The sequence below is a fragment of the Scyliorhinus torazame genome, chromosome 3 (genome assembly GCF_047496885.1).
Source record: "Scyliorhinus torazame isolate Kashiwa2021f chromosome 3, sScyTor2.1, whole genome shotgun sequence".
Lineage (NCBI taxonomy): Eukaryota > Metazoa > Chordata > Chondrichthyes > Carcharhiniformes > Scyliorhinidae > Scyliorhinus > Scyliorhinus torazame.
This window is the reverse complement of record NC_092709.1, coordinates 284476888-284495405: the sequence shown is the minus strand read 5'-3', so window position 1 is coordinate 284495405 and position 18518 is coordinate 284476888. Positions and strand designations below refer to the sequence as shown.

Genomic DNA, 18518 nt, shown 5'->3' with positions numbered 1-18518 from the left:
AACTCATTTCATTGCACAAGCTCAATCAAAATTAAGCATTAGAGAGAAGAAAGAAAGTCTATAAGGGACTAGGAGGAAGAAACAGCATTAAAAGAAGAAATAGTCCAGAAATAGGAGAAATCAAACAAGTGAATATTTCAAGGCACACTAAAGTTTGGAGTGCATGTGCATAGCTGCATGGAATGTGACAAATAAGATGGGTGTGCTGCAGGTACCAGGTGCATTTGGAGGTATGATCTGGTAGCAATAGCAAAAAGCTGTCTCAAACAAGGGCAGGATGGAACTGAACATTCCTGGCTGTAATGGATTACGATCAAATCGAGTGGAACAAAAGAAGGGGCTGGTAGGATTGATCAACATCCATGCCGACTTGTGACAATAATAAAAATTATTATTATAACAACACCCTGGACAACATTATGGCTCTGGCTGACAACAGGTAAGTAACATTTGCACCACACAAGTGCGTTCTCCAACAAGAGAGAATTTAACAATCTTACCTTGACATTTATTTGCATTACTATTGCTTAGCCCCCCACCATTGATATCCTGGGGGTGGGGATTAGGGAGGGGGCACGGTCACCATTCACAGAAGTTAATTAGACCAGCTATAAGAGTGAGTCAGAGGCGAGGTGCCGGTTTAGCTCAGTTGGCTAGATAGCTGGTTTATGCTGCAGAGTGAGGCCAGCAGTGTGGGCTGAGGTTATTCATGAAGAACCTTAACCCTTGCCTGAGGTGATTAAATCACCACCAGTCAGATTTCCCCCTCAAAGGGGAAAGCAGCTTCTGGTCATCTAGGACTATGGGGACTTTATCTATATTCTATGTTGAGTAACTCACCTCTTGACTCATAAAAGCTTTTCTACAGTTTACAAGTCACTGGTGTAATGGACTACTTCCCACTTGCCTAGATTCAGCTTCAATAACACTCAAGAAGCTTGACACAACGGAGGACAATGCAACCCACTTGAATTGGCACCCATTTGCTATTGTAAACATTCAGATAATTTAATAATCTTTATTGTCACAAGCAGGCTTACATTAACTCTGCAAGTTACAGTGAAAAGCCCCTCGTCGCCACATTCCGGCGCTTGTCCGGGTACACAGAGGGAGAATTCAGAAAGTCCAAATTACCTAACAGCATGTCTTTTGGGGACTTTTGGGAGGAAACCGGAGCACCCGGAGGAAACCCATGCAGACACAGGGAGAACATGCAGATTCTGCAAAGACAGTGACCCAAGCCAGGAATCAAACCTGGGACCCTGGTGGTGAAACCACAGTGCTAACCAGTGTGCTACCATGCCACCCACTCCCTTTGCTCCATGATTGCAGTGTCTATTTATGAGTTGCATTGAAGCAACATGTCAAAACTCCTTTAACGGCACCTTCTAAACCCATAACCTTTACCACCTTAATGAACATGAGAAGCAGGCGCATGTGAACACCAGCCACCTGCATGACTTGCTCAAAATCACACACCACCCCAACTTGGAAATATATAACAACACCATCACTGTTTCTGGGTCAGAACCCTGGAACTCCCTCCCTATCAGCACTGTGGGTGTACCTACACCACATGGACTGCAGCAGTTTAAGAAGGCAGCTCACGACCACCTTCTCAAGAGCAATTAGGGATAAACAATAAATGCTGGCCTTGCCAGCGATGCACACATCCCTTGAATAAGTAAACAAAACTACTGTAACACCATGGAAAGACATGATATGGTTGCAGTATTCAAAGTAAGAATCTACTGGTTAGAGTTAAGAAGCAGAAGAGGAGTGTATTATTGGCTATCAAACAGTGAACAAGAAATGGAAGAGCAAATATGAAGGCAAACTTCAGATAGATGAAAAAGACCATAGTAATAATGGAGGACTCATACTGTCACTATACAGAGCTGGTAGGAGGAAACAGTTTTAAAGGCAAGGTGGAGAAAAAAATCCTGAAGTGTGTTTCAGTGAGGGAGCATTTGGGAAACACTGAACATATCTTTGGGCTTATAGTAATTATGGAAAAGGGAAAAGCATAGGTGAAGATACTCAAATGGAGATGGACTAAATTCAATGTATTGAAAAGGAGTCTGGCCCAGGTAAATTGCAAACTAAGCTTGTCAAGTAAAACATTAAATGAGCAATGGGACACCTTCAGGGAGGAGACAATTCAGGTTCAAACTACAGGGGGAAAGCAAAGTCATCCAAAGATACAGCTCCCTGGGTGACTAAAGGAATTTGGATTCAAATGAGAGAGAAGAAGGCTTACGATAAATATCAGGTTAATAACATGGAAGAGAATCTAGCTGAATACAGAGGAGAACTGGAAAAGGAAATAAAAGGGACAAAGAAAATGTGCGAGAAAAGATTCGCACTTAATATGTTTATAAATCATAAATGTCTTATAAATAGTAAAAGGAAAGTCAAAGTTAATGTGGGGCTGATTAAGAGTGTGACAGGAAACCTTCCTGTGACTGTAGAGGACATGGGTGAGACACTTAAAAAATTTTTTTTATAGAGTACCCAATTCATTTTTTTCCAATTAAGGGGCAATTTTAGCATGGCCAATCCACCTACCCTTCACATCTTTGGGTTTTGGGGGTGAAACCCACGCAAATACGGGGAGTATGTGAAAACTCCACACGGACAGTGACCCAGAGCCAGGATCGAACCTGGAACCTCGGCACCGGTGGGTGAGGCACTTAATGAGTACTTGCATTTGTCTTCACTAAAGTAGAGGATGCTGTCAATATTATTTTACATGGAAAGAGGTAGAATTGGACTAGATACAAATGGAGAAAGAGGAGGTATTTAAATGGTTGTGCTCAAAGTGGAAAGTCCGAATGGGATGCATTTAATATTGCTGATGGAAATAAGCGTAGAAATAATGGAAGCTTTGGCTACACCCTATCAATCATATGTATTTTTTGGTGTGGTGCCAGAGGATTGGGGAACCACAAATGATGCACTCCTGTTTTAGAAATGGAGAGGTTTAAACCAGGCAACCACACGCCAGTAACTCAATGTAAGGAAAAGATGTAGCAGGAAAGTCAGTAACCAGAAGACACACATTTAAGGTAATTGACAGAAATGCCTGGGAGTTGAAATTAATTTGCTTTAATCAGTGAATTATTAGGATGTGAAGTGCATTGCTTGAAAAGGTAGTGGAAGAAAATTCAGTAGTAATTTTCTACTTAAAAGAGAAAAGAAAATCAAAGCTCTGGGGAAAGTGTAGGAGGGTGGAGCTAATAGACAGGTTTTGCAAAGATCTGCCGCAAGTATGATGGGTGGAATGGCATCGTTCTGTGCAGCATGATATGCATTACCAGAAGGTGACTGATGTTGTGGGAGAATTTTATGATCATTTTATAATTCGCCAAAAATGCTTATTGAATTCAAGATGTTGATTAATTCTGTTCTCTCTGATCAAAAGGCTTATTATCTGTTCAGCTGGTTGCTTCGAATACATCATTGCAATTCGTTTCAATTAAACCAATTGAAAACAAATAATAATAATAACAATCTTTATTGTCACAAGTAGGCATACATTAACACTGCAATGAAGTTACTGTAAAAAGCTCCTAGTCGCCACATTCCGGCACCTGTTCGGGTACACAGAGGGAGAATTCAGAATGTCCAAATTACCTAACAGCACGTCTTTCGGGACTTTTGGGAGGAAACCGGAACACCCTGAGGAAACCCATGCAGACACGGGGAGAACGTGCAGACTCCGCACGCACAGACAGTGACCCAAGCCGGGAATCGAACCTGGGACCCTGGCGCTGTGAAGCAACAGTGCTGCCCAGATAGCAGAAGGGAAGAAAAAAAATACAGCTCATAAATTAGTGGTGGCAGATGAACACTTAAAACATTCATAGAAAATTCTTCACCTCAATTGTTTAGGGTAGGTGCTAACACACATAATGAAAATTTTAAAAAGTTCATGATTGTATTAAAATAGTGGTCAAATAGTGGCACGGTGGTGCAGTGCACTGCTGCCTCACGATGCTGAGGATCCAGGCTTGACCTCGGCCCTGGGTCCCTGTCTGTATTGAGTCTGCACATTCTCCCCGTGTCTGCGTGGGTCTCACCCCCACAACCCAAAAGATATGTAGGGTATGTGGAATCGCCACGATAAATTGCCTAATTGGAAAAAGTTTAATTAATAAATAGTGGTCATAGGAATAAATTTACAAACTATATTTTCCATTATTTTCACTAACAATAACGTTAAGGCTACAGAATTGATTAAAATTAAAAGTAGTGACATAGGTTAATCCAACCAAAAGCAAACTAAGCACCAGGATAGAAATAAGAAACAGAAAAATCATGTTAAATGTGTTTTGAACCATTGTTAAACTACACTGAGAGTATAATTCTGGCCTGTATCTTATTAACAAAAAGGATACAAATGCACTCAAGAACACACAGAAAAGCTTTATTAATATGATACCAGAGAACTGAGACATTATTCTATGCCTGCCGTTTTGAAGACATGGCTACCTGTTTAGTGCTTGGAAGTTGCATTATTGAAATTTTAGGCCAATTCGTCTATCAAGATCTGTGATATCCTTATGTAGCTACCATGCAGGACAGACATTCACCTGTATAGTCTGAGTGTGTGCACCTTGTCATCCTTTAATATTTCACATTTAGGAAGTCCATGAACCTTTGTAAGCTGCTTGTCTCCTTTGTACCAAGTTACTTCTGGTTCTGGATGACCTGTATAGCAAATAAATAATGACAATATAATGCTGAAAAAGTACACACATATGTCAACCTATAAAACACCTAAAAGACACAGCCACTAAAATAGCTGATAACTTGAAAATCAACCAACAATTCAAAGATGATGAACCCTGCTGCTATGTGGTGGTCTCAACTCCACCGTCCTACGCAATCCCCATATCCTTTGATTCTCTCGATGTGTAAAAAAACCTATCAACCACAGCCTTGTATGTATTTGTGACTGAGCACCCATGGCTTTCTGGGGTAGAGAATTCCAAAGATTCCCATCTCTCACTGGAAAAACCTGTCCTCAACTCAGTCCTAAAGGCCGATCCCTTACCCTGATTAATTATAGTGCAGGAAAAGTTAAAGTGTGCAAAGCTTTTTTACAGCAAATTTAGAAATATTTGAAATGGGACCTAAGCACTGAAGACACATTTTGAAGCAATATGCTTCACAAAATCATGATATCATTTTCACATTTTATGGATTTTTACCAATGTTTTAGAACCTACCCAAATTCTGCCTTCAATACCAATAATATTTGTTCTACAATAGTTGCAGATATTTTAATTAATAAAAGTGGTACTTACTCTTAGTGGCAATTTACTCTTAAACTTTTTGTATTGTTAGAGAACCGTGTTTAATGGCTGATTAATTTAATGATATATTAATAAGATATGGTGGAAACTGCGCATAGGATAGAAGAGGTTTTTTTGCATGTCTCGGGGTCTGAACTATAATTGAAAGAAGGGATATCAGCATTTCCCATGATCATCACCCATCCTATAGCAGGGATTGCTTGTAAAAACTGAACTGGAGAGATTGTATATTCAATGGTGATTGATATAAAACACAGAGAAGAGAGAAATGATTGAATGTATCTTATACAGCACAATTATTTACCGGTATTAGAACTCAGCTGTCACTGAAGAAATATCAATGTTCTCTTCATCCCTTCTTCCTGTGGCTTAGATGGAGCAAATTCATATTGAACTTGATATCCACCAAAGCCATGAGAAAGAAACCACCAACAGAGACTTGAACAGCCTCCTTTCACATTGTGGGACAAAAGGAGGATAAACAAATGTGCTTGGGGGAGAGCTCAGATGTTGTAGAGATTGCAGAGATAAAATAAGGTACAAAATTCAGCCACATACTCCTATAGTTTGTAGTTACTACACGTGGTTTTTTAATAATTTGTTCAAAGTAATTTAATTAGGCTCCCCTCAAATTTCAACAATGCTCTGTGATCTCTTATAAAGCCATAAGGTCCTCTGAAATGTATTATATTCCTTTGTGATTAATTCAAAGCATCTAAAACGTGCAAGGAACCATTGATGTCAACAAAGCTAAGCGGTAGTTTTCAGGTTCTCTGGAACTCTCTTCCTTATTGATGCAATAACATCAAACAGAGTCAACATGACTTTATGTAAGGGAAATCATGATTGAAAAATACATTAGAGCTCTTTGAGAATCATAGAATTATCATAGAATTTACAGTGCAGAAGGAGGCCATTTGGCCCATCGAGTCTGCACCGGCTCTTGGAAAGAGCACCCTACCCAAGGTCAACACCTCCACCCTATCCCCATAATCCAGTAACCCCACCCAACACTAAGGGCAATTTTGGACACTAAGGGCAATTTATCATAGTCAGTCCACCTAACCTGCACATCTTTGGGCTGTGGGAGGAAACCGGAGCACCCGGAGGAAACCCACGCACACACGGGGAGGATGTGCAGACTCCGCACAGACAGTGACCCAAGCCGGAATCGAACCTGGGACCCTGGAGCTGTGAAGCAATTGTGCTATCCACAATGCTACCGTGCTGCTCAATGTAATGAGCAGGGTGGAGATAGGAGAACCAATACACGTATATTTAGATACCAAATGGCTTTTGGTAAGGTGATACATAAAAGGTTACTGCACAAGTTAACAGCTCACAATGCTGTGGGTAATATATTTTCAGGGTTATGCTTCTTTGGTGCCTCTCCTTCTGTTCTCTGGTCTGAACAAAAGCAGTTTCTTAAGGCATAAAGCAGGGTTGGTTGTCTAATCACATGATCCTCCCTTACAAACTGAAACCCAAGTATGGCCAGAACAAATTAATTGCAGCTCCATAGTTTCAAAATGATTAGATTCTAGCTGGGAAATTTTCCTTCTCAGCCAGGGCCCATTGTTTAAAATGATTGTATTTGGTTCACGAGATGGGCCATTCACATTCATTGGATGGGTTCTTTTGGCTCTGTTACCGTGGCTTTGTAATCTGTAGGGTGCATCTGTGTTAATATTCGGTCATCTTAGAAACCTCTGGGTAGCATTTTCATAGAATCATAAAATCCCTACAGTTCAGAAGGAGACCATTCCGCTCATTGCATCTGCACCAACCCTTTGGAAGAGCACCATACCTTTGTCCACTCCCCGTCCTCCCGCCCTATCCCTGTAACCCCATAACCTAACCTGCACATCCCTGGACACAAAGGGGTAGGTTAGCATGGCCAATCCGAACATGCACATCTTTGGACTGTGGGAGGAAACAGATGCAGACAGAGGGAGAAAGTACAAACTCCACACAGACAGTCACCCAAGGCCAGAATCGAACCCGGGTCCCTGGTGCTGTGAGGCAGCAGTGCCAACCATTGTGCCACCTGTGAGCAGGATCTTCCGGTCCTGCCAAAGGCGATCCCCAGCAGTGGGTTGCCCGGTGGCGCGGCCAGTGAGCAATGCAAAATGCCATTGGCTTTGCCAGAACCAGAATATACCACCGGCAGCCAATAGCAAGATGCCTCCTCTACCGGAAACCCGATGGGTGGGGTGGGGGAGGCATTTATTTTTTAAATAATTGAAGTGCTGCTGTTCAGTCTTTTAAAACTCAATAAGTGGTTTCAACCCCATAAATATTTAAGTCAGTTTTGATATGTGGCGACTAGGGGCTTTTCACAGTAACTTCATTTGAAGCCTACTTGTGACAATAAGCGATTTTTTTTTCATGTCTTTTGTGTGCTTTGGGCAAAGTGGAAGCTCAAGTTTGACTCTTGGGCCCTTGAGGGGATTGCATTTCACTGGCTGCTGAAAAGATATTTTTTCTGTCCCAAGGCTTGAAATATGCAAATTTCTGGGCTGCATTATTGCCTGCAAGGTCCTTAACCTCTTGGTCACTATTTCCACAACCCACGGGTTTAATAGTTCAGGTTCTGGTGGATTGAAAATTCTTTGGCCAGATTCTCCGTTCCTGAGAACGTTCCTAAGTGTTAACGCGGGGCAGGATTCATGAAGTTCTATGACAGCAAAACTAGCGCCGCACCTGGACCAATTCAATGACTGTTAAGGGGCTAGCACCGGCGCCACATGGAACACAATTGATTCCAACTAGAAACGGCCAGGTTTGCGATTGACACTCAGGAGGCTGACAAGCTGCAGCCGCACATACACACGGTAGCATGGTGGATAGCACAATTGTTTCACAGCTCTACGGTCCCAGGTTCGATTCCGGCTTGGGTCACCAAAGAAGCATAACCCTTGAGGCACCAAAGAAGCATAACCCTGAAAATATATTACCCACAGCATTGTGAGCTGTTAACTTGTGCAGTAACCTTTTATGTATCACCTTACCAAAAGCCATTTGGTATCTAAATATACGTGTATTGGTTCTCCTATCTCCACCCTGCTCATTACATTGAGCAGCACGGTAGCATTGTGGATAGCACAATTGCTTCACAGCTCCAGGGTCCCAGGTTCGATTCCGGCTTGGGTCACTGTCTGTGCGGAGTCTGCACATCCTCCCCGTGTGTGCGTGGGTTTCCTCCGGGTGCTCCAGTTTCCTCCCACAGTCCAAAGATGTGCAGGTTAGGGGGATTGGCCATGATAAATTGCCCATAGTGTCCAAAATTGCCCTTAGTGTTGGGTGGGGTTACCTGGTTATGGGGATAGGGTGGAGGTGTTGACCTTGGGTGAGGTGCTCTTTCCAAGAGCCGTTGCAGACTCGATGGGCCGAATGGCCTCCTTCTGCACTGTAAATTCTATGATCTATGACACTTCACTCACCACACACACCAACAAGATGGCAGAGAGGAGAGCGGCACTCCGTTTCACGGATGTCAAGCTCGAGGCCCTGCTAGTTGCCATGATGGAGAGGTGGATGACTCTGTACCCCAAGCCGGGAAGGAGGCTGCCACCCGCCGGGCCGGGAAGCAGGTGGCAGAGATGGTCAGCACCGTGGGCAACACATCCGGACTGACCAGTGATGCAGGAAAAAACTGTATGACCTCCTCAGGGCGGCCAGGGTGAGTAAGCAGCACTGAGCCCCTGGCACACACCCGTTAGCCTACTGCCCCTCCCCCCCCCCCTCCTCACCCCCCACCCCCCACACTGAGGGTGGCCGGACACCCCACCCTGCACCACATGCTTGCATCCAAACCGGCATCCATGGCTGGGTACCCTGGCCAATAAAGCCACCAGCTTCCCACTCCCTGGGCTCCATGCGTCAGACTGTCGAACATTGTGTGTTTTCTGTTTTCCCAGCCTCCAGGAGAAGGTCTGCCATAACCGCTAGAAGTGGGAGAAGATTGGAGGGAGACCGCCGGACCTGCGGCCCCTCACTGCACAGAGCAGCGGGCACTGGACATGGTCAGTGGGCCCTTGTTGCAGGGGTGCAGGTCGGCATCAAGTGAGGAAGTGAGATCCCGCTGAGTTGCGATTCCCCATGGCACGTGTGTCACCCCGCCCCACCACCACCCTCACAGCCACCCTCATTCTCACACCATCTTGAAATCCACACCACCTACAGACCACCTTCGCTTCACTACCCCAACACACCTCCAAACACATCTCCCTCTCCCCTCCCCAACAAACCCCCACCACGCCCTGGCCCACGGTCTAATTATGCATCTTGTCTTGTGTCTTGCAGGAGCTGCTGGTGAAGGGGCTGCGAGGGAAGTTCCACTCCCAAGAGGGAATGTATTCAGGTAGTTTCAGGTGCGTGATTTTTATGCAAGGAACTGTCTTCATTTCCTCTGGTGCCATCACCGTCGCTTATGGATGGGGTCCTGACCTTGGCCGCATGAGGGGAGGGTACAATTTTGGTTGTCTATGGGCAGCTGTTGGTGATGGAGCAGGCATCATTGGAGGAAGTAAAGAGGAAGTAGAAGGGTGAGGTGTGCTTGGTCTTTGAGGGGGGAGTGTGGAGCGAGGCTCTTCACAGTGTCAGCTTCACATCCTAATGTGTGAGGTTAAGCCTGATCCAGTTCAAGGTGGTGCACAAGGCACACCTGACTAGGTTTTTCTTAGGTGTGAAGGATAGGTGTAAGTGATGTTCTGGGGGGCTGGCGAACCCCACGCCCATGTTTTGGCCTTGCCCCAACTTGTTAGTGTCTGGGTCTCTTTCTGTGATACGATGTCAGGGATTTTAGGCATTCAGCTGGGGCTGTCCCCTTTGGTGGCCATTTTTGGAGGTTGAGCTCGCTGGTGCTACAGACAGGGATGAAGGCAAAAGAGAAAAAGCTGGAAATTTCAGCAGGTCTGGCAGCATCTGTAGGGAGAGAAAAAAGCTAACGTTTTGAGTCCAGATGACCCTTTGTCAAAGGGATGAAGGCAGATGTCTTAACCTTCGCTAAATTGTACGCGCTCTGTCTTGGATTCTACCAGATATATCTTATCCCCTTGAAATTCTTCTGGCTTTCCTTTAGCCTCCTGAATCCTTAGTGGTCCTATCACCCTGCTGTGGGGTGTGGTACTTCCCCAACTCCCTGCAGCTGTACAGAATTTGCTTGTTTCCCTCAGTATTCACAGTCTCCATGGACTGCTCTGGACCCCCTGGACATAGTATGTAACATCACGTTGAGTCATTTGGCAACAGTAGGTCAATCACTGCATTAGTAAACTCAGAATGACCCTTATTCTGCAGGTAAACCTTTACAAAGGAAACCTTCAAACATTGGCCAGCAAACCGTTTTACCACTATTGTGGTATTGGGTCTGCATTCAGATGATATCTCTGCATCCTTGGCTACAAATAGTTTTTTCCCGAGTGCTGTGGTTTGAACATTCATTGGTCCACAGAGCAATGCCATCGGATGTCTTAAGTGGTAAGGTCAGAGGGGAGGAACCAGGCAAGCACAATCCAAAGCAAATCCTCAATGGCGTATCAAGGGGAAGATACTTGTATTGGATTAATGGCTGCGATGGTGGATGAAGGCTGCAGTAGTAGATAGCTCAGCAGTCATCAAGGTTCCCTTGCCACTGGTACTGGACCTAACCTCTGTCAAGATTGTGTGTCTGCTGATGTGCAACAGCATACCACATTAAAAGATATCCTGCACCATGCATCTACTTAGAGGAAACCAGCACACTTCCCCCACACAGACAAGCCCTGCGGAGATCAGTGAGCGGTGATGGGGACAGGACCATGAGATCTGGGAATCCCTAGCTACCGACCGACACATAGGTGGTAGAGTTTGATTCAGTTGTCTTGCTTTTGGAGTAGGAACAGGACAGCTTTCTTCATGACTGAGGAACGCTCTTCTGGATCCACTCTGCTCACTCTTCATTCTGCTTACCCCAGAATGCTCATCTACCTGCAGTCAGAAAATCAAAGTTAAGCTGAATTTCGGAACCTGGAATATATGATCCCTCATGGATCATGAGGAGAACAAGCGACCATAACCGTGAACCTCCCCTTTTGCCCTTGAACTCAAGCACTTCAACACTGACATTGCTGCCCTGCAAGAGACCCGAAGATCAGACAAAGGGCAGTTGAGGGAAGATGGCGTGGTTACACCTTCTTTTGGAGAGGAAAACCTGAGGATCAGCCCAGGACACATGGAATTGGTTTTGCAATCAAGAGCAAACTAGTCAACTGACTCTCAGAGCTTGATCGTTGTAGAAGGAGATTTCTGAGGATGGTTATCTCTTTGTTTGGACCCTAGGATGCAGAAGGAGTCATTGTTCCTTTGTGTAAAAGGTTACGTTAGATATTCTAACCCTCTGCTACATTGTGGCTTCTGACCATCACCTTCGTGGCTCCAGACGTTATCTTGCCTGCAACATCCACCATTGGTCTTCTGCATTGCCATCAATCTTATGTGCCCAAATGTTCCACACTGGAATCAAATTGCGTATGCGCCTGTTGGCTTATCATTGTCGTTCTTTGTTTTAAAAGTTAAAGATCTGGGGCGAAATTCTCCGTTATCGGCAGAAAGTCCGCCGATCGGCGCAAAATACGGCGCAAATCCGACTTACATCACTTCGGAAAAATGGGTCGAAAGTCTCCGGCCCGAAATGGGCTAGCAGCGACGTAACGGGATCCGCGCTTGCGCAGTGGTTCACGCCGTGCAGCGTCATACGCGCCGCACGGCGTGACGGCTCATAAGGCCGCGCTGCTCCCCCCCACCCGACCGGAACACCCGACCGGAACACCCGACTGGATGGCTGGCCGCCGCTCAGCCCCGAGGTTCGACTCACGGGATGTGGAGGCGCTCCTGGACGCGGTGGAGCAGAGGAGGGATGCCCTGTATCCCGGGCACGGCCGCAGAGTTGCCCCATGCCACAGCCGGCGTCTGTGGAGGGAAGTGGCAGAGGCCGTCACCGCTGTGGCCCTGACACCATGGACAGGCACCCAGTGCCACAAGAAGGTGAACGACCTCGTCAGAGCAGGCAGGGTGAGCCTCCCCATATCCCCCCTCCCCCACATCCCCCCTCCCCCATATCCCCCCTCCCCCATTTCCCCCCTCCCCCATATCCCCCATATCCCCCCTCCCCATATCCCCCATATCCCCCCTCCCCCATATCCCCCCTCCCCCATATCCCCCCTCCCCCATATCCCCCCCTCCCCCATATCCCCCCTCCCCCCCATATCCCCCCTCCCCATTTCCCCCTCCCCCATATCCCCACCACCCCCATATCCCCCCTCCCCCATATCCCCCATAATCCCCCCTCCCCCATATCCCCCATAATCCCCCCTCCCCCATATCCCCCCTCCCATATACCCCTCCCCCATATCCCCCTCCCCCATATCCCCCCTCCCCCATATCCCACCCTCCCCCATATCCCCCCTCCCCCATATCCCCCCTCCCCCATGTCCCCCCTCCCCCATGTCCCCCCTCCCACATGTCCCCCCCTCCCCATATCCCCCCTCCCCATATCCCCCTCCCCATATCCCCCCTCCCCCATATCCCCCCTCCCCCATATCCCCCCTCCCCCATATCCCCAGAATCCCCCCTCCCCCATATCCCCCATATCCCCCTCCCCCATATCCCCCTCCCCCATATCCCCCCCCTCCCCATATCCCCCATATCCCCAAGTGAATCCAGCCCTAACCTTAACCTCTGCAATGCACGCGCAACCGATGGCGTGCATTCATATACCTGCCTAACAGTGTTGCCTTTTACCCCTGCCACCACCCCCCCACAGGATAAGCGTGCACACAACAATAGGGAGCATGTGAAAACTGGAGGAGGCCCCGCTGATGAGAGGCCACTGACCGAACACGAGGAAAGGGCCCTGGAACTGGCTGGCGGACCTGACGACCGGGAGGTTGCTGATGCAGAGGTCGGGGGCGTAGTAGCAAGTGAGCCACCGACAGCCCGTCCCCATATCCCCCCTCCCCTATATCCCCCTCCCCCATATCACCTGATCACTGCCTGATGTCTAACCATGCATGCTTCATTGTGTATCGCAGGACCAAACGTCCAGGCACCCATCCCCGCAGATGCAGACCGCCCGCAGGATGCCCCTCGGAGGCCACAGGAGATGGAGAGACCCGGACCCTCCAGCATGCGACGCCCGCAGGATGCCCCTCGGCGGCCACGGGAGACGGAGAGACCCGGACCCTCCAGCATGCGACGCCTGCAGGATGCCCTTCGGAGGCCACGGGAGATGGAGAGACCCGGACCCTCCAGCATGCGACGCCCGCAGGATGCCCCTCGCACACCACGGGAGACGGAGAGACCCGCACCCTCCAGCATGCGAAGCCCGCAGGATGCCACTCGCACACCACGGGAGACGGAGAGACCCGCACCCTCCAGCATGCGACGCCCGCAGGATGCCCCTCGCACACCACGGGAGACGGAGAGACCCGCACCCTCCAGTATGCGACGCCCGCAGGATGCCCCTCGCACACCACGGGAGACGGAGAGACCTGGAGCAACAGGGAGACGACACCCCCGTCACGTGCGGGAGCGACCACCCAGCGATGAGGGGGGCAGCCACAGGCCCCCGTCACATCCGAGCCAGGACACCACTACCCAAGACACCATTACCCAGGACACCACTACCCAGGACACCCCTACCCGGGACACCACTACCCGGGACACCACTACCCGGGACAGCACTGCCCAGGACACCTCTACCCGGGACACCACTACCCGGGACACCACTACCCGGGACAGCACTGCCCAGGACACCCCTACCCGGGACACCACTACCCAGGAAGACAAAATACCGGACAGTGACTCAGAGTGGATGGGTGGAGACGAACCCCCACCCCAAAGTGCCATGGAATCAGAGTGGGACGAAGAGCACGACACAACGCCACTGCTGTCACCAACACCCTCCACCATCGCAGAAACACTCACCTCGGTTGGGCACTTTAGTGATGAGGCGTCTGGTACACTCACTGGTGCGCACAACACAGCCGTCCCGGTACAGCAGGTGGAGGTAGGAGCAGCAGAGGGGCCAGGCGGTCGGTGGGCAGCCCAGCCCAAGCGAACATCTGCCGCCCAGATGGATCCCGGGTTCCTGGAGTTACCACACCCACACATAGATCCGATGCAACCACCGACCCGGAGATGAGCGAAGAGGGTGACGGGCGGCTTGCGGCGTCTGCAGTCGCAGGTGGAGGAGTCCACCCGCGTCCAGGAGCTGGGAGTGGTGCCGGTCATGCGTGCCACCCAGGCTGACACCGCACGGGTGGCGTCCGCGGTGGAGGCAATGGGTGCGACGGTGTCAGACATGGGGAACGGTTTGCGAGGCCTGGGGCTTTCCGTGCAGGCGGCGTCTGTGGCCCAGGAAATAGCTGCCCTCTCACAGGAGGCCATGAGCCAGTGCCAGCGCCAGATGGCAGAGGCGCTCAACGCCATGGGTCAGTCTCTGCAGGCCATGGCCCAGTCTCAGCAGGCCATGGCCCAGTCTCAGCAGGCCATGGCCCAGTCTCTGCAGGCCATGGCCCAGTCTCTGCAGGCCATCGCTGAGGGCATCGGCGCCAGTGGCCATGTGTGAGCCGGCGTCGCACTGTCACGACAGGTTTTGCCAACCCCCTGGGCTCCATGGCTGCAAACCTGCAGACCCCTGTCGATACCAGCACGGGCCTCCAGGACTGGCAGCGCCAGATGTCTGGGGGGCGTCGGATGGCCAGTCCGTTCGCATCCCCCACCCATGTAGAGGCCTGGGGGCCATCGGGCACCCCGAGGGAGGAGGAGGTGGTGTGGTCCGTCCCGGCTCCCCCTGTAGGGGAGGTCCCGGTACACCGCGACACCTCGGACTCCCCCCCTTCCGTCCCAGGTGCATCGGGTGGGCAACGGACAGGACAGTCTGGCAGCTCGCCATCCCAGTCGCCCGGGCCGCAGCCTGGCCCATCTAGGCCAGGACGCCCCAGGAAACGGCCGCCAAAGGGATCCAGTGTCAGAGGGCAGGAATCACAGGAGTCCACCTCCAGTTCTGCTGTACCTTCTGGGGAACCACGTAGACGTAGTCAAAGGGCCCGTAAGGCCAAACAATTAGACATAGAACATAGAACATAGAACAATACAGCGCAGTACAGGCCCTTCGGCCCACGATGTTGCACCGAAACAAAAGCCATCTAACCTACACTATGCCATTATCATCCATATGTTTATCCAATAAACTTTTAAATGCCCTCAATGTTGGCGAGTTCACGACTGTAGCAGGTAGGGCATTCCACGGCCTCACTACTCTTTGCGTAAAGAACCTACCTCTGACCTCTGTCCTATATCTATTACCCCTCAGTTTAAAGTTATGCCCCCTCGTGCCAGCCATATCCATCCGCGGGAGAAGGCTCTCACTGTCCTCCCTATCCAACCCCCTGATCATTTTGTATGCCTCTATTAAGTCTCCTCTTAACCTTCTTCTCTCCAACGAAAACAACCTCAAGTCCGTCAGCCTTTCCTCATAAGATTTTTCCTCCATACCAGGCAACATCCTGGTAAATCTCCTCTGCACCCGCTCCAAAGCCTCCACGTCCTTCCTATAATGCGGTGACCAGAACTGTACGCAATACTCCAAATGCGGCCGGACCAGAGTTCTGTACAGCTGCAACATGACCTCCCAACTCCGGAACTCAATCCCTCTACCAATAAAGGCCAACACTCCATAGGCCTTCTTCACAACCCTATCAACCTGGGTGGCAACTTTCAGGGATCTATGTACATGGACACCTAGATCCCTCTGCTCAGCCACACTTTCAAGAACTTTACCATTAGCCAAATATTCCGCATTCCTGTTATTCCTTCCAAAGTGAATCACCTCACACTTCTCTACATTAAACTCCATTTGCCACCTCTCAGCCCAGCTCTGCAGCTTATCTATATCCTGAGTAACACTGAGTAAGTTGGCACGGGTGAAGGGCACAGATGAGTTTTAGGGGCTAGGGCACGTGCATGAACTCATTTGGTTATTAAAGTCAATGTTACACCTACAGAAGCTGCCTTTGTGCTCTGTCCAAAGCGTGCGGGGGTGTCATGTACGTTGAGCGCAAGTGTGTGTGTGTGAGGGGTGGTCTTACCTCAGCCCCAGGTGAGTCTGCCCCCTTCCCCCTGGGCCGCCATCAACATCCCCCGGGCAGAGGACGGGACCATGCGCTGCAGTGTCACAGCCGCATGCAGGGATGGTCCGGGTGGATGGTGGTACTGTGGCCATGGGTCAGACATAGTCCAACAATGTAGAGCCAGGAGCTCACCGCAGGGCGGGCAACGGACAGGACAGTCTGGCAGCTCGCCATCCCAGTCGCTGCCTTTGTGTCATCATCCTCCATGGCCTGCAATAGACACGCGTCCACCCGCAACTGTGTGAGCCCGGCCCGTTGTGCCGCAGGTGGATCGGCAATGGGGGGGTGGTGTGCATGCGGGTGGGGTGGGTGGGGTTGGGGATGGGGGTGAGGGTGCTGGGTGGGTGGATGGGTGTGGGGTGTGGGTGGTCGGCTGTTGCCATGGTGTGCGGTCTGTGGCCATACTACCCGAATTCCACGCCCATCTAGTCAGTGAAGCGGGCGGCTATCAGTCTGTCCCGTGCCCGCTGGGCCAGCCGGTAACGGTGGACAGCCACCCGCCTGTGTCTGCCCCGTCTGCCCTGACCATTACCCCCATCCCCCTTATCTGGGGAGGACTGCGCCTCTTCCTGCTGCCCCTCCACTCCGCCCTCCTCTGCCTGCGGCACATCGCCCCTCTGCTGGGCTATGTTGTGCAGGACGCATGCACACCACAATGATGCGGCCGACCCTATCTGACCGATACTGGAGGGCGCCCCCAGAGAAGTCCAGGCACCTGAAACGCATCTTCAGCACGCCAAAGCACCTCTCTATCACTCCCCTTGTCGCTACATGGGCATCATTATAGCGGTTCTCCGCCTCATTGCGTGGCCTCCGTATAGGCGTCATCAGCCACGATCGCAATGGGTAGCCCCTGTCGCCCAGCAACCAGCCCCTCAGCCGGGGATGGCGTCCCTCGTACATGCCGGGGATGGATGACCGCGACAACACGTATGAGTCATGTACACTGCCTGGGTAACGGGCGCTGATGTGCAGGATCATCATGCGGTGGTCGCAGACCACCTGTATGTTCATCGAATAGGTCCCCATCCTATTGGTGAACACGGCCCTGTTATCTGCAGGTGGCCGCACGGCGATGTGCATCCCATCGATCGCGCCCTGGACCATGGGGAACCCAGCCACGGCAGAGAAGCCCACGGCCCGGGCATCTTGGCTCGCCCGGTCCACGGGGAAGCGGATGTAGCGGTGCGCCATGGCATATAGGGCATCTGTCACTGCCCGGATGCACTGATGCACCGATGTCTGCGATATGCCGGACAGGTCCCCACTCGGTGCCTGGAATGACCCCGTTGCATAAAAGTTCAGGGCCACCGTAACCTTGACGGACACGGGGAGAGGGTGTCCCCCGCCAGTGCCACGCGGTGACAGGTGTGCCAGCAGGTGGCAGATGTGTGCCACGGTTTCCCGCCTTCACCGGAGTCTCCTCCTGCATTCCCGGTCCGTGAGGTCCTGGTATGACTGCCGGGGCCGGTACACATGGGGCGCCCTCGGGTGCCTCCGTTGCCGTGGGGCCGCGACGTCCTCCTCCCCCTCCTCGTCCTGTCGGTCAGGTGTCCCTCCAGCCTGGGCGGCTGCCGCCTGTCCCTCTGCGGCAGCCTGCGCCGCCTCTCTGGCACGCTCCTCCTCCTCCTCCTCCTCATCCAGGGCAACATAGACATGAGCGGCTGCCGCCACGGCGGCCAACATCGCTGGATGATCGGAAAACATGACGGCCTGGTGGGGGGGATAGGAACGACGACATGTCATCATTGCCCATATCCCCTCCTCCCCCCAGCCAGGTGGCATGGACCGCATGGGTCCAACTGTTGGAGGCTGGCACCTGGCCAGGTGGACCAACACACTTGCCCTCGCATCCCCCTCCCCGGCAAGGACCCCCCATCCCCCTCCCCGGCACGGACCCCCCCCAACCTCCACCTCGGCACGGACCCCCCATCCCCCTCCCCGGCACGGACCCCCATCCCCCTCCCCGGCACGGAGCCCCACCCCCAACCTCCACCCCGGAGCGGACCCCCCACCAACCTCC

General features: G+C 50.9%; 1 long non-coding RNA gene across 1 annotated transcript in view; it reads right to left on the bottom strand.

The window, feature by feature from the left end:
* Nucleotides 1-3549: 3549 nt before the first annotated feature.
* LOC140409608 (uncharacterized) overlaps nucleotides 3550-18518 on the bottom strand; it is a 48354-nt gene continuing 33385 nt past the window's right edge. The window contains exons 3-4 of the long non-coding RNA XR_011940425.1: nucleotides 4596-4713; nucleotides 3550-4134 (exon numbers count right to left, since the gene is read on the bottom strand). This is a non-coding gene — a long non-coding RNA (uncharacterized lncRNA). The remainder of the gene's footprint in view (nucleotides 4135-4595; nucleotides 4714-18518) is intronic.